At 45.0% G+C, this 17,708-nt stretch overlaps 1 protein-coding gene across 5 annotated transcripts in view; it reads left to right on the top strand.

The window, feature by feature from the left end:
• The window catches only part of TSHZ2 (teashirt zinc finger homeobox 2), a 459,483-nt gene that overhangs the window by 236,727 nt on the left and 205,048 nt on the right, over positions 1–17,708 (top strand). The gene's annotated exons all lie outside the window — the stretch shown is intronic.

Here is a 17,708-nt window from a genome sequence, read left to right as displayed (position 1 = left end):
TGGAGAAGAATTGGTCCCACATCTGTTAAAAGCTCTCTGTTGATGAGAAATTCCTTTATACAGGGTGATTGTTTCAGGGCAAGTTCGTTGTATTTGTTTTTGTTTTTGTTTTTTTTTCCTCCGATGTCAGGAGTTGGCAAATTCTATAGCTCACAGATCAACCTGTTTTCATAAATAAAACTTTAAAAAAAAAATTTTTTTTTTCAACGTTTATTTATTTTGGGGACAGAGAGAGACAGAGCATGAACGGGTGAGGGGCAGAGAGAGAGGGAGACACAGAGTCGGAAACAGGCTCCAGGCTCTGAGCCATCAGCCCAGAGCCCGACGAGGGGCCGAACTTGCGGACCGCGAGATCGTGACCTGAGCTAAAGTCGGACGCTTAACCGACTGCGCCACCCAGGCGCCCCCATAAATAAAACTTTATTGGAACACGGACACGCCCGTTCACTGACGGATCACCCGTACGGCTGCTTTGGTGCCACCACAGCAGAGTCGAGTAGCTGCAACAGAAATGGTACGACCCACAGAGTCTAAACTGTTTACAAACTCCTTCTTTACAGAAAAAGCTTGCGAACCACTGCCAGGTATCACGGATCAGTCGCGCACCCTGACGCACCGTAGGGCACCATTGTGTGAAGGAGTAGGGACGCGATATTGCCTACCAGGAATCAAAAACTCAGGGGCGCCTGGGTGGCGCAGTCGGTTAAGCGTCCGACTTCAGCCAGGTCACGATCTCGCGGTCCGTGAGTTCGAGCCCCGCGTCGGCTCTGGGCTGATGGCTCGGAGCCTGGAGCCTGTTTCCGATTCTGTGTCTCCCTCTCTCTCTGCCCCTCCCCCGTTCGTGCTTTGTCTCTCTCTGTCCCAAAAATAAATAAACGTTGAAAAAAAAAATTAAAAAAAAAAAAACTCAGGTGACTGAGAGGGAAAATTAAACACAGGCCAGGAGACAACCGTTGTCAATTGAGATGCCTTTAGTGCCTCTCGAGGTGCCTGTGGCCGCTCGGCTCAGGGATTTGCCCTCCTGTAGAAATGCAGGCCCAGTACGGCCAACTCCTCTGACTTTTCAGGAACATCCATAAATCTGGATTTTCATGTGACATTTCCTTTTTTTAAATGTTGGCAAAAATATTTGAGAGAAAGAAAACACTGTGTTCCTCTGTAGGTAACTACAGGGGGCAGCCTATTTGTGATATCTGTTGTGGTCAGGAGGGGACAATCTTATCTGCCTTGTTCCTGACCAGGATACAGAAAAACAGATTGATGGGGAACTGAGAGTCTGTGACAGAGTCGCAATAAGAAGGAATCTGGGGGCGCCTGGGTGGCGCAGTCGGTTAAGCATCCGACTTCAGCCAGGTCACGATCTCGCGGTCCGAGAGTTCGAGCCCCGCGTCAGGCTCTGGGCTGATGGCTCAGAGCCTGGAGCCTGTTTCCGATTCTGTGCCTCCTTCTCTCTCTGCCCCTCCCCCGTTCATGCTCTGTCTCTCTCTGTCGCAAAAATAAATAAACGTTGAAAAAAAAAAAATTTAAAAAAAAAAAAAAAAAAGAAGGAATCTGATGGCCAAGGGCTCATTGCCAGATCTGTTTTAAATGCCAGCACCTTCTTTGTTTGCCTTCAAACAACACCAAACGCCTAAATCACCATAGTAAACACAGATAGAAAGAGACAGAAAGGTTAAAAGTATCCTCATAATCTCCTGCTTTTTTCCCCTCCTAAACGTGGTTGAGAGCAATATTGTTCCGTAAAAACAATATGACCCCATTTCTAAAGCAATATTCATGCTAAGCTAGTCAGCTGTTAAATATACCCAGCAGTTTGCATTATGATAAAGCTAAGCCAGAATTTCAATTATTTTCTGGACACATTTAAAATTATAATACTTTACTGGGTTAGTGTTATAGTTCATCCAAATTACTCACAAACTATCATATCAATCTCTTGCAACTGCTAACGCCTTACAGATCTGTGAAGTCAGGCGAAATAAGAGACTGGCCAGGGTAACGACCTTCATACCAATGTTGTGTTTTAAGGGGTACGTGTCTCTAAGAGTGTGGACGGCTAATGGTCAAAAGCTAGCTTTTGCTGCCCGTGATATTTAGGCTAAGAGAAATGAGAAGGAGATACGGACCACATTTTTTCCTCTTTCCGAGAACACACCGGCTCTGTGCAAATATTTCCAGCAGGTCTGCTCCACCCCACCTCCCCGCAAATTCTACCTCTTTTTCCAGATGACCTTGTAGGAGTTGGTCCACGAGTACCTGAAGCTGTCGTTGCTATTTTTTCCTTCTCTGGGACACGGCAACCCCTGAAACCTCAATATTCTTACGTCTCCCCAGACACTCAGCTCTCCACTGTGCCCCTTGTTCCAGCCCAGTGATGCAAACTACATTCACCAAGAGCAGGTCCTGCGAATCAGCAAGGATTTATGAGTATTACCACCAGCGATTGCTTGGAATGTGCATCTTCCTAAAGAAGGCATGCCGCCCTGAGCCCATCATAATCAACGGGACCTTTTCACGCCCTTCATAAAGTCCACAAGACCACATGCTAAATGTGTCTGGGTTAATTTATGACCGTGTGTCCAAAGTCTCAGTCACGTGGCCCTGTGTTCTGAGGGACATGGTGTCACTTAAAAAGCAGGAACCGGGGCGCCTGGGTGGCGCAGTCGGTTAGGCGTCCGACTTCAGCCAGGTCACGATCTCGCGGTCCGTGAGTTCGAGCCCCGCATCGGGCTCTGGGCTGATGGCTCAGAGCCTGGAGCCTGTTTCCGATTCTGTGTCTCCCTCTCTCTCTGCCCCTCCCCTGTTCATGCTCTGTCTCTCTCTGTCCCAAAAATAAAAAAAATAAAAAAATAAAAAAATTTAAAAAAAAGCCAAGTTGGGTTCCATTTCAGAGATAATTTGATTTACAAACCCTTTAAAAAAAAAAAAAAGCAGGAACCTTGGGAGTAGGCTCTCTGGGGCTCACTCTGAATGCGAACCGGCAATGCAGTGAGATTTGCCAAATGGCCGGAATCAACAAATCCTCTAATCTAATCAGGTTTTATTAGAGGGCTAATATCAGACTTAGCCACATGCAAACTTATAGAACAAGGTGAGATCCCAACAAATAAATCCATTAGAAGACTGTTTAAAAAGATTTCTTAACTTGGGGCACCTAAGTGGCTCAATCGGTTGGGTGTCTGACTTTGGCTCAGGTCACGATCTCACGGTTCGTGGGTCCAAGCCCCGTGTCGGACTCTGTGCTGGCAGCTCAGAGCCTGGAGCCCGCTTCAGATTCTGTCTCTCTCTCTCTCTCTCCCTCCCTTGCTCGTTCTCTCTCTCCCTCTCTCTCTCAAAAATAAATAAATAAATTTCAAAAAAAAGAATGAAAGATTTAAAAAAAAAAGATTTCTTACGTTTTCAGGTTATCACTGCATTGACAAAATGAGTTGTAGGAAAAGAAGAAATTTATTTACTTCTATTTAATGTGTTACATTTAATTATCTAGAAGAGTTGCACTGTCCATCAGAGAAGCCACTAGCCACCTACGGCTCTTTAAGTGTAAATTTGAATCAATTAAAATGAAATAAAATGACAAATTCCCCTCTTCGTTCGAACGAGCCACATTTGATGTGCTCAGTAGCGGCTTGAGGCTGGTAGCTACCATATTGGACAGTTCAAACAGCTGACATTTCTATCACTGCAGAAAGTTCTATGAAGCGGCATCGATCTAGAGACTTGCCTTAGTCAAAAACATCTTTGTGGTTGCATTATCTATCTCTTGTCCAGCAGGTATTATTACGGCTTGTGGCAGGGTTTCCTAAAGTGTGGCATGGGTCCCACTGGTGGCACTCCAGATAATTTTAACATGAATGAGTGCTTTTGTTTTTTAACTTCTAAAAGTTCTATAGTTATTTCGGGGTGAATTTAAAAATATATATATGACAAGAATTATGCCGAGTGGAAAAAGCCAATCTCAAAAGCTTACTCACTCAAGAGCTTACCTAACTCTGTTCATCTGACATTCTTATAATGACAAAATTGTAGAGATGAGGAACAGATTAGGAATTAACAGGGATCGAGGCGGGGTGGGGGAGGGTGCTGTGGCTATAAAAGCGTACCATGGGGGGGTTCCTCAGGATGGAACCCTTCCATATTTTGATGGCAGAGGTAGCCACACAAATCCACACACACATGTGATCAAATTGCGTACACACGAGTGTAGGTAAAACTGGTGAAATCTGAATAGGCTGGTTGTATGAATGTCAGTTTCCTGGCTGTGGTGTTGCACTCTAGTTATGTATTATGTTATCACTGGGGGCCCTGGGATCTCTCTGTATTATTTCTTACAACTGCGTGTGAATCTACAGTTACCTCCAAAAAACACTTAAAAATACACGTGACTAGTGGCGCCTGGGTGGCTCCGTCGGTGAAGGGTCTGTCTTCAGCTCAGGTCATGAGCTCACAGCTCATGGGTTTGAGCCCCACATCAGGCTCTGTGCTGACAGCTCGGAGCCTGGAACCTGCTTCAGATTCTGTGTCTCCCTCTCTCTCTCTGCCCCTCCCCAGCTTGCCCTCTGGCTCGCTCTCTCTCTCTCTCTCTCTCTCTCAAAAATAAATAAACATTAAAAAAAAATACATGTGACTAACACATCAAATCCAGACTGTTTGATTATAATTTCCTAGGATGGAAACTTAAAGGAGCAAATGCCATGACAATCCCCTGTTCAAAGAAAAGAAATAGCAAAGAATAGTGAAGGGGGTGTGACTATGAAAATAAATCACGAGGGTGGTACATGAGAGACCGAAGTTTGCAAAACTCTGACATTGTGACTAAGAAAACAGGCTGTGGAATGAGACGAAATTGGGATCAAGTCACACGGTCTACCTGTATGACCTTGAGCAAGTGACTTAATGTCACCAAGCCTTAGTTTCCTTACCTACAAGATGGGAATAACAACAGTACTGTTCTCAGGATGTTGTTTTGACGCTATAAGAGGAGAATATAGGCAGAACGCTAGCTGATACCTTCTCCAGCTTGCACTGAGAACGTAATAAATGTGAGCCTTGGGTATGTACACCTTGTTCCATACAATTTAGAGATGATTCATTATTCATGTGATTGCTTAAATCAGGGCTGGCAAACTTTTTCTGTCAAGGGCCAGACAGTAAATATTTTTGGCTTTCCAGGCCATATGGTTTCTGTTGCAACTGCTTAACTCTGCCATTGTAGCATAGATAAAGCATAGTTAAAGACTAGCTGTGGCTATGTTCCAATAAAATTTTATTTACGAAAACAACTGGCAGGTGGGACTCAGCCTGTGGGCCGTAGATTTGCTAATCCCTGGTTTAAGTGGTCATCTTCTATTGGCCTTGGGCGGAGGGAGAGGCTCTTGAAGGCAGACCCATCCATCCTTCGCCTTCTCCCCCCTCCCCCGCCCACCTTCTCCCTTGCTTCGGGACCATTCCATTACTACACCAACCAGAGGTCAGGTCAAAATATGCTTGCGATTGGTCCTACTGTGTGTACTTCTCTTGACGGGAGCCCCTCACGGGTCCCCTGCATCTTGTACATAGTAGGCTCTCAATAAATGTTGAGTGATTGATTCATTGAGCCATTAATGAGAGAGTCACGTCTTGACTTGAAGTTAGGAGAGACTGGAGGGCTAGTGCTCCCCAGATGACTGCGATCTAGGGGCAGAGGGGAATGCTAACATTCACGCATTTCTCACTTTGACTTAACACCATAGGGACTGCAAGTATTTTCATTAGATATTACTCCCTCTAATCATTCACATCTTCACAACCCCACTATGGAAACTGTTTGCAGCTTTGATTAATAGCTAAGGAAACTGAAACCCAGAGAAGCCCAGTAGTTTTGCTAAAATCGTACAGCTTATTAATTGGCAAAAGGAGACTTCAACCCAGTTGTCCCAATTTCACATTCAAGTCTCTTTCCGTGATGTTACGACTGCTGCTAAAGAAATTTCTAACTAATGGAAACATGGCCTGGTTGTTACCCCAAAGCCGTGAACTCTATAAAAAAGGAAAAGGGGACAGCTTTAAATACACTCAACTTTGTGTTATTTGGACAGGAAGTGAAAAAATCCCGTTACGGCACTATTTATGATATAAGCCCATTTGTATCAGAGTGTATGTAATACTAGAAAGTATAATAAATAATAAAGAGTATATACAATGCAAAGAATACACGGATGTATGAGAAAGTGCATATGCGCAGATACTTGTACACGTATAATCTTGAAAAGGATGCAAGCCAGGAGTTTGAAATAGATGGCTCACGGGCTAGATGTAACCTCTGACTTAATGGGCTCAACCTGCAAAGTGTTAATGAATTTGAACGCGTGGCCTTCACACAGGGCCAGTGCTCTCCGATTGATTGCAGTTCCCGGTACGGCTAAATGGCTTTCCAGTTCTAGCCATCAACAACCAGTGTGTTTTTCCTTAAACTGGGAATGACGCTGTAGTGGGGTTACGTTAGGGAAAGGAAAGGTGTGATTCACTTCTCTCTCTCTCTCTCTTTCTCGCGGAGAAGCCTGCACCCTCCGGCTAGTTCTATCGCAGACCGAGCAGGGTCTACCTGACTCCACAGAGTGTCCCTCCTCCCGCCTCCCCCACCAGGTCCTGAGAAGTTCCATCCCCCTTCCAGTCCCTCATGCTGCCCTCCCATCACTTCTCTGCACAGCAGATGGCCTGTCTCCCTGCTCTACTATGGGTCCTGAGATTTTGCAGATCGTCTCTCCAGCCCAGTTTCTCTGGCTCTTCCTGCAGCCGCCGCTCTTAACTCGCTGGCTCAGAATTTTAAATGAATTTCTTCTGACCAGGTGACATCCCCACCCCGCCGCTTCTGCCCACTCATCTCTCAGTCTCGCTCTTTCTCCTTCCTTTTTACCTGACCTGCCACAGTTCCGTGTCCCTGTCTGCACATAGGCTTACACATTCTCCATCCAAAAGCGAACAAGTGAAACCAACAGCCCCCCTCGCCTGAGCCTTCCCCTTTGGACAGCGGCCCCTGCTACAGCTGCCTGGCCAGTGTTCTCTGCCCTGTCACTTCCAAACTCCCATAAAGTGAGGTATGGTCTCCTCCCTTCTTCCGGAAAGTCCTCCTTCACTTCTTCATTGCAGATGAGGAGGGAGTGGTGTTTGCACTCTGGAAAGACAGGCACACACACACGCACACACACACACTCCTGGCTTGGCTCCAAATAAGCCCAGAGGCCCTGAGAGCTGTAGTGACGGGCCTGGGGTTTGGGTCTCAGCCTTGCTACAGCCACAGCCTGACAACGACCTTGAGTAGTGTCCATCCCCTCATCTGTGAAAAGGGGACAATAAACTATTTCCCTCCAGAGTTGTTGTAAAGGTAAATGGAGATACTGTATGCAGAGCACCTCTCACATGCCATGTGATCAGTCAATAGAGCTATTATTGTACGAGGTGTGTGTGTATATATATGTACGTGTATGTGCGTATATGCATGTATATATGTGCGTATGTAGGTATGTATAATTTATGTGTGTGTGTGTGTGTGTGTGTGTGTGTGTGTATACCTCCTTTCAATTAGAATAGTCTGTGGTCAGTAACCATGTCAAATCCTCTCTGCCTTTTCCAGAGGACTTAGCGTTGGAAGTTTCACTCAGAAGCTTTTTAATATACATGTGTGAAACCAGTGGATGTTTGAGAAGTTAAGACACCATATTAACAAGGCTGTTATTATTTTAATAAAGCTTAGGGGTGCAAATGGCTTCGAACAGGTTTTCTCAGCCTCAACAATAATTCTTGAAGCCACATCAAGTCCTTATGATGGGCCGTGTTGCACATTGTAGGACGCTTCCCAGCATCCCTGGCCTCTCCCCACTCGATGCCAATAACATCACCGCCATTCCTGCCCCTCTAGCGGGAGACAAAAATGCCCCCAGATACTGCCACGTGTCCCCAGGGAGGCAAAAATTGCCCTGCTGGGAACCACCGATGGAGAGGTGTCCTCATGTGAAATGTGAATAAATAAGCAGCATCTTTGCTTAGAGACTTGAAGCTTCAAGGGTAAAGAAAGCCAGGTGACGTTTTTGTGGTCACAGAAGTATCAGTTTCGAAAATGCAATTCGCTTTCATATGCAGAATTCGTTGCTCTGGCGAAGGACTTTAGGGGAGAAAATGCTGATCTCACACTGGCTTATTGAATAGAATCTTGCAAGCTCCAGGTCTATCTCTGTAAATTTTCCAGAAGAGAAGGCCGGCCACTCAGCATCCCGAGTCCCACCAGATAATCATCATACATGCATCAGGTCCCAGTAACCCACACATTCCTAGGAAATACCTCAACGTGGTTTTTTAACATCAAAACAAACAAGGGTCAGCGGGTCTCCCTTGCAGCCTCCGTCTATTTATAATAATTTTTATATAAACATATTTTGTGACTGTGGAAAGACATCACCGGCATATGATGGCACGTGTTCTTTAAAACTGTCTTTAATTATTCATTGGGTTGTGCTATATTTTATGTTTCTTTTCATAAATGTTAATCTTTATTATTGCCTCGCTAAGGGTGGGGGGGGGAACAACACACACAGTAATACCTGTTATTAAATGACCTATCATTGTGACATGGGTAAATGTTGGGAGCAATTTAATTGTTTCCTATCTGCAGTTTTATACAGTTTCTATCAAACTGAAGGGTAATTTTTTTCTAGTAGCTGCTTATTTTAAATGTACAAAACCCTTGTGTGTGATTCCATTAGCTGCCCTACAGCATTGCAATCTACAGTTTCCCTGAGGCTGTTGTGAAATATTGATGAAATCCTTGCTTTTGTGGCTTCCTCTGATACACTAAACATTTGTCTGATGTTAGTTGAACTTGAATGGATCTGTTCAGAGCTATATCAGTAGTGACTTCAAAGGAAGTGAGGCTGTTACAGTATTTTTCCCCATTTTTCTTTCTTTCCTTCTTCCATTTTTTTCCCTTCTTCTTTCTTTCTTTTTTTTTTTTTAACAAACTGAAGTTTCAAAGCCTTACCATGGTATACTTTATAAAACAAAGTTCATATCAAATAGTTCCAAGTACCTGGCAGACGGCAGATCTTTATAATTCTAAACGGTGGGGGGTTTCCTTCTTTTGATTTTGATCAGTTGTTTGGATCACTGTAGATAATTTGATATAGAGGTGGGCACTCCCTCCCCACTACACACACACACACACACACACACACACACACACGCATGCACACACTCACACACACACAGAGAGGTGCGGGGTGGGATATAAAATAACTAACCTGATTTTGTGAAGCTTAACTCAGAATTCTGTGCCTCTGGAACTTCCCTCCCAACCTCAGTGAAAGGGCACCACTGAGATGAGGGGAAAAAAATCATCTGTAATTGACTTTTCCCGGCTAAAGCTGTTTGCATTGAACTTCACAAAACTCAGAACCAGAGTTCAGGTTTATCCCTGTGTTTTCTGGTCAGGTTGTGAATTATAACCTCTGGGGTTTATTATTTTTTGAAATGACGTAATAGTCTTCTAGGATCTACATGCTGGGTTTCTCAGCCTCGGCACTAGTGACATTTTGGGTCTGGGATTTCTTTGCTATGGGGGACCATCCTGGGCACGGTTCATTGTTTAGCAGCATCTCTGACCTCTACTGAGTGCCAGTAGCAACCCCTCCCCATTTGTGACAACTAGAATGTCTCCAGACATGGCCAAGCGTCCGCTGGGGGGAAAAAAATGGCCTCCGTGCCTCCTGATTAAGGACCAGTGCTCTCAAGATGTAGGCGTGTACATCCACTAGAATAGAAAGGGTACCGATCATTCCGTTTATCACAATGGGGATATAACAATATAACAATGGGGAGTTCTCCAGATAGCTGGCTCACAGGCTCAGTCTCCAGGTTGGTTTTTCCTGAACAGTTTCGTTCTGGCACTGTCTGCACCTTTGCCTTTGGAGCTGCGTCTAGAAACAGAAAGCAGAGCGCTGGCTTGCTGACTTCAAGATGAAAACCTTCAGAAACTGACCAGAGGGCTTGGCCCTGGGCTGGGTGGCATTGGTTTGCGAGGCATCGTTTGTCTACGAAAGCTCAGTAGGTCACAACGAATGACCCCCAAAGGGACTTCGGTCCGTGTTGCCTTCACGGGCCCCACCCCGCGGAGGCGCAGCTGACCTGGTCGGTCACCCTCGCCCCGGATCCCTTGCCGCAGCTTTTCAAACGGACACTCCAGTGACACCACCTTGCCGTTGGCTTCGTGCTTAAAAGCAGCAAAAACAGCCAGAGGCTTTTATGTCCACACCTGAGCCTTTGCTGTGATTCACTCAAAGACAGATGATTTTTCATGCATCTACGTAAAAGTTGTGAGATTATATGTAATTAACTTAATGTCTGCCTCCCTCCCCTGCAAAGTTCTAATCTCCACGAGGTTAGAATATGTGTGGCTTCTTCTTTGCTGCCGTGTCTCTGGCCCACCGCCCAGTGGCGCACAGTAGGTACTCAGCTTTTCAAACTAAATACCTAATTATTTAACGAGGGGGCTAGAAGTATCTTCAGCCCCACCACCTTCCCTCTTGGGAAACAGCACCCCTTTCTCACCTTTCAACCTGGCACTCTGAAAGGACGACCAACAGGATCGAGCCATACGGATCCCAATCCTCCCGTTCTGTGCTTTCACCTGTCCCTGTGTCAGCCCTCAAAGAATCAACATCGTTCGCTCATTCACTTTTTTCATACATTTATTTATTGATAACACCTCACCATACCGTGCTGAAAGTGGCCATAAGCGAACCCCGCATAAATACCACCACTATAACAGAAATAAATTAACAGCACATAGAATTCAGAATCGTGGTTGGATCACTTCCCCTGAAGTAGATTACGGAATTTAATTGGAAGGGTGGTGGCTTTGTTTCTCCTTTCCCTCTTCTCCTTCCCTCTCCCCTGCCCCAGATGTCCATCCACATCAGCAAAACAGCTGCCATGTAGTGGCTGCATCTGTACGAGGCACAGACCTGACTAGACTCCATGGTCACAGCTGGAACAAAACACCTGTTTCCTCCGTGGGGGGTGGAGCAGAGAACATGAACGTACCTACGTGTACCAGGAATCCAACAGAACGGGGGTGCAGTACCCCATCCTCTGCGAACAGGCTGGAGGGAGGGGGAAATCAACATTGGCTCAAAAAAAAAATCAATAAAAGAAAAGAAGTATTTTCAAGGTCCTACGAACAGTCGTAGAGATTAAAATTAAATTAACCATAGGGACTCAAAGTAAAGAGTGGTTTTAATCGTCCTTAACTCCATGTCTCTTTCAAACATGGAGAAGCTGGATGTTCTGTCTGCTTTGCTTTCTTGAGAGAAGGAGAGGATTTGTCAAAGCAGCAGCAACTTCACTTTGTCTCCATTGTCAGTGTATCTAGAGCTGAAGAAGCTTATTTTCTGCAAAAGCCTTCAGCCCCAGACATGTCTGCAGTCTATTTATGTTTGGCTAAAACAAACGGAATAAACAGTTGAGGGGATATCATTCATATCGTGACGGGAGGGAGAATATAGGGCATACTTGACATCCTGCATATACAAATCATTGAATGTCTTTCTAACTAGCTGCACTTGTAAATCAATCCACGCACCCCTTCAAAAAGAACCTGCAGTAAAGCGATTCGACTTCAAGTGGCAATGGATGAATTGGTTTATGTTCTTTTGGGGTTGTCTACAAAGTCAACACTGCTGTGTTAAGACGGTCACGCCAAGAGATGGCCCTGGAAGCCACTAAACTCAGACCCTGAATGGTGCCTAAGCACGGAGTTGGTGACCCAGTGAAGCCCCTAGAGGGGTTAGAAGCAAAGAAGGGAGATTACATGGTAGAAGCAGTCATCAATGGGACTGTCATGATATCAGCAGTGATCTTCACCTTTGCCCTGAGTCATTCAACACGTATTTATTCAGCATCTAGTATGTGCCTAGCATAAGTTCACTTTCCTGGCCTTTAGGAAATTTCCCAGCCCATAAGGAAAAGGATACTCAACAGAGAGCAACCTTCTTCACAACTGTGGTCAGCAACCCTACGGGAAAACATAGAGTAACACACGCTCTTTGTGGTTCACCTCTCAGCCAATTTCAGTTTCACAATCTGAATGTAGGGTTTTTTCCTTCCTTCATCCAACATTATGGAGCTTACCATCTTCCAGGCTTTGGGGAAACAAAGGCATGCAGACCAGATTCCAAGCAGCCTGCAATCAGACAGAAAAGACAGAATATAACGGCAACATACATCACATTACCAGTTGGGGCTGTGTTTACCTGACCAAAAGAGTCCCCTATTGAACATTTCTGCAAAAACTTAGAAATGCAAGCAAGGGAATCCAAATCACTAAGTAAAAATTCTGGTGTGGTGTGGTTTTAAATACGGAATTAGTCTGATACTCCGTACAATTGTACTCATAATGGCCCCATCGTGCGATGGCACTTTCTGCGTACCGGGCACAGTGCATTTTTACCTTCTTCATCCACTGAACAACGACTGTATTTAATCTGAGAGGCCATTCAGTAAGCCGCACCGCTTATATTTTGCACCACTAAGAAGGAAAAGCGGTCACAATTAAACCATGACACGCTGCTCTCCTCCTGTCACTTAGAATTTCTGTTTTATACTTATTGCAAGACTCTTTAAGACTTATTTTAAAAAGATCTTTATAATGTAACCCTCTCGTGTTTATATAAAAAGGAAAAGATAAGCAAAATACATTGGTTAAGGCATTCCTGAAATAGTTGCCATTTTAAGATACCATTGATTGTAAGATGCACCCTAATTTCTGAGATGTTAAAATATAAAAAAGAAAGGTCTTGAAATCAATGAAATGCTCTCTGTGAAGTGTGTGCTGTGCTCGAGGCTCTCTGAAAAACTGCTAAAGAAGATACAGCAATGCACGAGACACCAAGTCCCAACCCTAATGGAGTTTCGGTGGCAGGGTTCAGAATTTAACAATCACACGTATCATTGTTTGAGTGCGGTTTTAACGGGAGCCACCAGAGAACAATCCCGTGAGACTGGGTAAGGGGGGGGAGTCCTTTCCTCGGCAGGCAGCCAGGAAAACTGCTCCAAGGATCTTTACACGAAGACCGGAAAGTTAAATATGAGGCAGAAAATGAGCAACAGAAAGAGAGCTGTGGCATTTCCTCATGAAAGCCTCCCAACAGCCTCATATGGCCAGTACGGTAATTATCCCCATCTCACAGTCGAGGAAGCTGAGATTCGCAAGGCTTATGTGACGGAAGCCCAAGGCTGGGGTCTTCCTCATCTCAAAAGAACACACTGATCTACTGGGTTCACATGAGCAGACTCAGTTCTCACTGCCCTACAGAGCGAGTGGGAGGCAGAACTTCCTGTCAGAGAAAGACAGTGTAAATCCAGACGTGACCAAGTCATTTTCGAGGCCAAAAAGAAAGAAGAACGTACGTTCCAGAATCCTTGCATCCTGAAACCAGGAATCACAGCATCATAGGACCAGAGATGTGGAAGGGTGGGTCGGCTTTGGAAAGATGAATAGGCTTTGGGATTTTCTTCCAAGCAATTAAGTTTCCAAATGCCTGGCTTGAGGGCCCTGGGTGGCTCAGTAGGTTAACTGTCCATCAACTCCTGCTTTCTGCTCAGGGCACCATCTCACGGTTCATGAGTTCGAGCCCCACGTCGGGTCTTGGGATTCTTTTCCCCCTCTCTCTGCCCCACCCTCAAAATAAACAAATTAACTTTAAAACAACAACAACAACAAAACACCTGACTTAAGTCACTTCAGGAAACATATTCACTAACCCCCGGTTGCGTATCACTTACAGCCCAGAGCTTGTGTGGTTATAAACCCAACTCAGCTGAAAGCATGGTTCCATTAAGTATTTTTCTGATTAAGAGGCATCTTTAGCTTTGCAGTAGGCATCTCTGTGTTTCTGCTCTTAGATTCACTCTTCCGTATAGAACCAGACAGAATTTTACAAAGATTAGCATTACTGGGAAGTCTGTGAAGTAAGACTAGTGTCCTGGGAGCTGCTCTTTATCAGAGAATAGAAAGTCCGTGCAAACCCACCGCAACCCCGGAAAGGTCCCGGTGGGTGGATAATGTGTGTTCACTTCGTAGCGTTGCAAGTGGACAAGGTTCTTAAATATCCGTGGAGTCCTTCAGTACATATTTATTGAGCACCTACTATGTGCTCTGTACTGCTCTAAGGGATTACACGGCAGCATCCAGCCACCCAGACAAAGGCCCCTTGCTCTTAGAGAGCTACAAACTGACAAGAAAGATCGCAGTAGGGGCGCCTGGGTGGCTCAGTTGGTTAAGCATCTTGATTCTTGATTTCGGCTCAGGTCATAGTCTCGTGGATCATGAGTTTGAGCCCCGCATCAGACTCTGAGCTAGCGGTATGGAGCCTGCTTAAGATTCTCTCTCTCCCTCTCTCTCTCTCTCTCTCTGCCCCTCCCCTGCTTTCTCTCTCTCTCCCTCTCTTTTTCTGTCTCAAAGTAAATAAATTAAAAAATCCTTTAAAAAGCAAAAGAAGGATCTCAATAAACAATAGAAGTCATAAAGAACTCCATTCTACGGTAAGCTCGAATACGGTAGGTGCTGTGGAAAAAGAAAAGTAGAGCAGGGTCAAAGAATCGGCAATCCTGAGAGAGTCGGGAGACCAGTTGCAATTTTAAGCAGGGTGGTGATCAGAAGGAGCTTCGTTAGGAAATTACATGTCAGCCAAGATTTAAAGAAGGTGGAGGAAACGCACAGAGGGACCAGCCAGCGCAAGCCTAAGATGGGAGTGTTCCTGGTTTGCTTGAGAAATGGTGAAGAGGCAGGTATGACTGCAGCAGAAAACCCAGAGAGAGAGGAAGGGGAGAGAGGGGCAGAGTCGGAAGGGAGAGCTGACATGCACATAAATCTGAGGCCAAGGTGAGAGCTTTGGCTTTCTCTGTGAGTGAGGCGGATTTCCCTGGGGACCGTGGAGCAGGGAAGTGACGTAACCTGGTGTATCTTTCATCCTGACTGCTAAGAATTTCCAGAATTGAGTGTAGGTGGTGGGGAGGGAATTGATTCCTGGAGGAATCGAGGTAGCCCGAGGGGAGAGGAGGTGGTGACCATTCTTGACTTTCAGTATCTGGGACTAAGCTCCCGAACTTCCTTCGCCCCCCAGGATGGGCAGAGAGAGCCCACATGTGCCTCTGGGCTGCGTGCTCAGTCTCTGTCCTACTTCTCCCAGACTCTACTAGAGAACCAGGCGTATCTCTTCGGTTACCCCTCAAATTCCTCACCTCTGTAGCAGCAGGCAAAATGTCTACCTCGCAGGACTATCTCCAAAAATAAAGTGCATACCGTCAGGCATACTGTAGGCACTCAAAGAAGTAAAGGGGAAGCTCTCGTATGTCTCCCCGAGAACAGGAGATTTTGTAAGGTGCCAATTCTGTAGTCTGGAAGATATTGAGATTTGCCATCTTTATGTCAAGTTGGTTTGCTCGAGTAATTAATTCAATGTTAAGGTTTTATTGGTGAGGCACCCAGGATTTTAGCAACTGAGTCTGCTCACCCTGAAAGGTCTTTAAGGGTGAAAGATAAAATAGCGTCTGTTCCATGGCACCTCATATTTCCGTAAAGCGGATGAGCTCATTCCCGATTGGCAAATCGGTCAATGACACGAATATAATGAGGACGTCACATTGATTCACCTGTGGTTTTTGTCCTCACACGTTATTGTTCAGCACCCCTGAATAACAGCAGCCAAATAGAAAGTTGAATGCAGGAAGCCACAGAAAAGGCAGTCAGTTCCTAGAGGGCCCATTGACTTCCTGCTCAGACGGTCGGCCTCGAAAGTCTAATCATCACCTCTCCCTGACCACTTTCATGCGACCTGTCTCTACTCCCACAGTCTCACTGCCCCCAAAGAGTCCTTTCTACCCAACTGCTGTCACTTCTGTAGTTACAAGGCGAAGTCCTTTATGGGCTACCGCATTCCTTTAATATAACGAATTTAACAAGTGTTTTTAACTAGACCCGTATTTTTGTTATGTTTGCTCTCATTCCGTTACGTTCTGGATGCCTGTTTGCTTAGTTTTCAAGTGGCCTGCCCTAACCTAACTTCCCCCACAAACACCGTAACATGCATGCAAGGTTCTGCAAAATGCAAGGTCCGCTGAGGAACGAATAGAAGCACCCACGCCAGCACGAAGCACACCAGACCAGAGCAGGGCAAGGCCAAGAACAGCACACACAGCCACGAGAGGGCATTGGCTCCCGAGCCGCCTTAAGCTTTCTTCAAAGCCCAGGTCTACCCATCTCTGTCTGTGTGATCTTAGGCAAGTTGTTCGACTCCCCAAAGCTTAAATTCCCCCATCTATCTTTCTTTCTTTCTTTTTCTTTCTTTCTTTTTCTTTCTTTCTTTCTTTCTTTCTTTCTTTCTTTCTTATTTTTAATTACCTATATTATTACGTTTTTAACCACACTCAATAAGAAATTCTGTCTACTGAGCAAGAACAGAACTTTTTTTTTTTTAATTTACATCCAAGTTAGTTACCATATAGTGCCACAATGTTTTCAGGAGTAGATTCCTTAGTGCCCCTTCCCCATCCTCCCCTCCCATCCCCCCCCTCCCACAACCCCTCCTGTAACCCTCTGTCTGTTTCCCATATTTAAGAGTCTCTTATGTTTTGTCCCCCTCCCTGTTCTTGTATTTTTGCTTCCCTTCCCTTATGTTCATCTGAACAGAACTAAATTTTTTTTCTGAGTTTATTTTATTTTATTTTTTATTTTTTAAAATTTACATCCAAGTTAGTTAGCATGTAGTGCAACAATGATTTCAGGAGTAGATTCCTTAGTGCCCCTGACCCATTGAGCCCATCCCCCCTCCCACAACCCCTCCAGTAACCCTCAGTTTGTTCTCCATATTTATGACTCTTCTGTTTTTTCCCCCTCCCTGTTTTTAGATTATTTTTGTTTCCCTTCCCTTATGTTCATCTGTTTGGTCTCTTAAAGTCCTCATACGAGTGAAGTCATATGATTTTTCACTGACTAATTTCACTAAGCCTAATACCCTCCAGTTCCATCCACGTAGTTGCAAATGGCCAGATCTCATTCTTTTTTTTTTTTTTTTATGAAATTTATTGACAAAAACTGGTGCAGCCGCTCAGATCTCATTCTTTTTGATTGCCGAGGAATACTCCATTGGATATAGAGACCACATCTTCTTTATCCGTTCATCCATCGATGGCCATTTGGGCTCTTTCCATACTTTGGCTACTGTTGATCGTGCTGCTATAAACATGGGGGTGCGTGTGTCCCTTCGAAACGGCACCCCTGTATCCCGTGGATAAATGCCTAGTAGTGCAATTTCTGGGTCGTAGGGTGGTTCTATTTTTAGTTTTTTGAGGAACCTCCATACTGTGTTCCAGAGTGGCTGCTCCAGCTTGCATTCCCAAAATTCCTCCATCTATAAAACTGGAACCAGTAATATCACCCCCACCATTGGAGTGTTGGAAGCCAAAACAAAAACAAAAACAAAAAAACAGCTGTAAAGCACCAAGTAAGTGGCAGCTATTAGAATACTGTACAGATACAAGCTGTTTTTAAGCAAACAGGGTTCTAACGAAGTGATAGGGAGTAAGTCACCTTCACAGCAAAAGGAGGTCAGATGCGGGTCCCAAAAGCAATGCCCCTGGTTGATTTTAGCAGAACTGTTTTCGTGCGCTTGGATCCCCTCCTA

The sequence above is a fragment of the Prionailurus viverrinus genome, chromosome A3 (assembly GCF_022837055.1).
Source record: "Prionailurus viverrinus isolate Anna chromosome A3, UM_Priviv_1.0, whole genome shotgun sequence".
In the NCBI taxonomy this organism is placed as follows: Eukaryota; Metazoa; Chordata; class Mammalia; order Carnivora; family Felidae; genus Prionailurus; species Prionailurus viverrinus.
The sequence above is the reverse complement of the archived record's forward strand: the minus strand, read 5'-3'. Positions and strand labels throughout refer to the sequence as shown.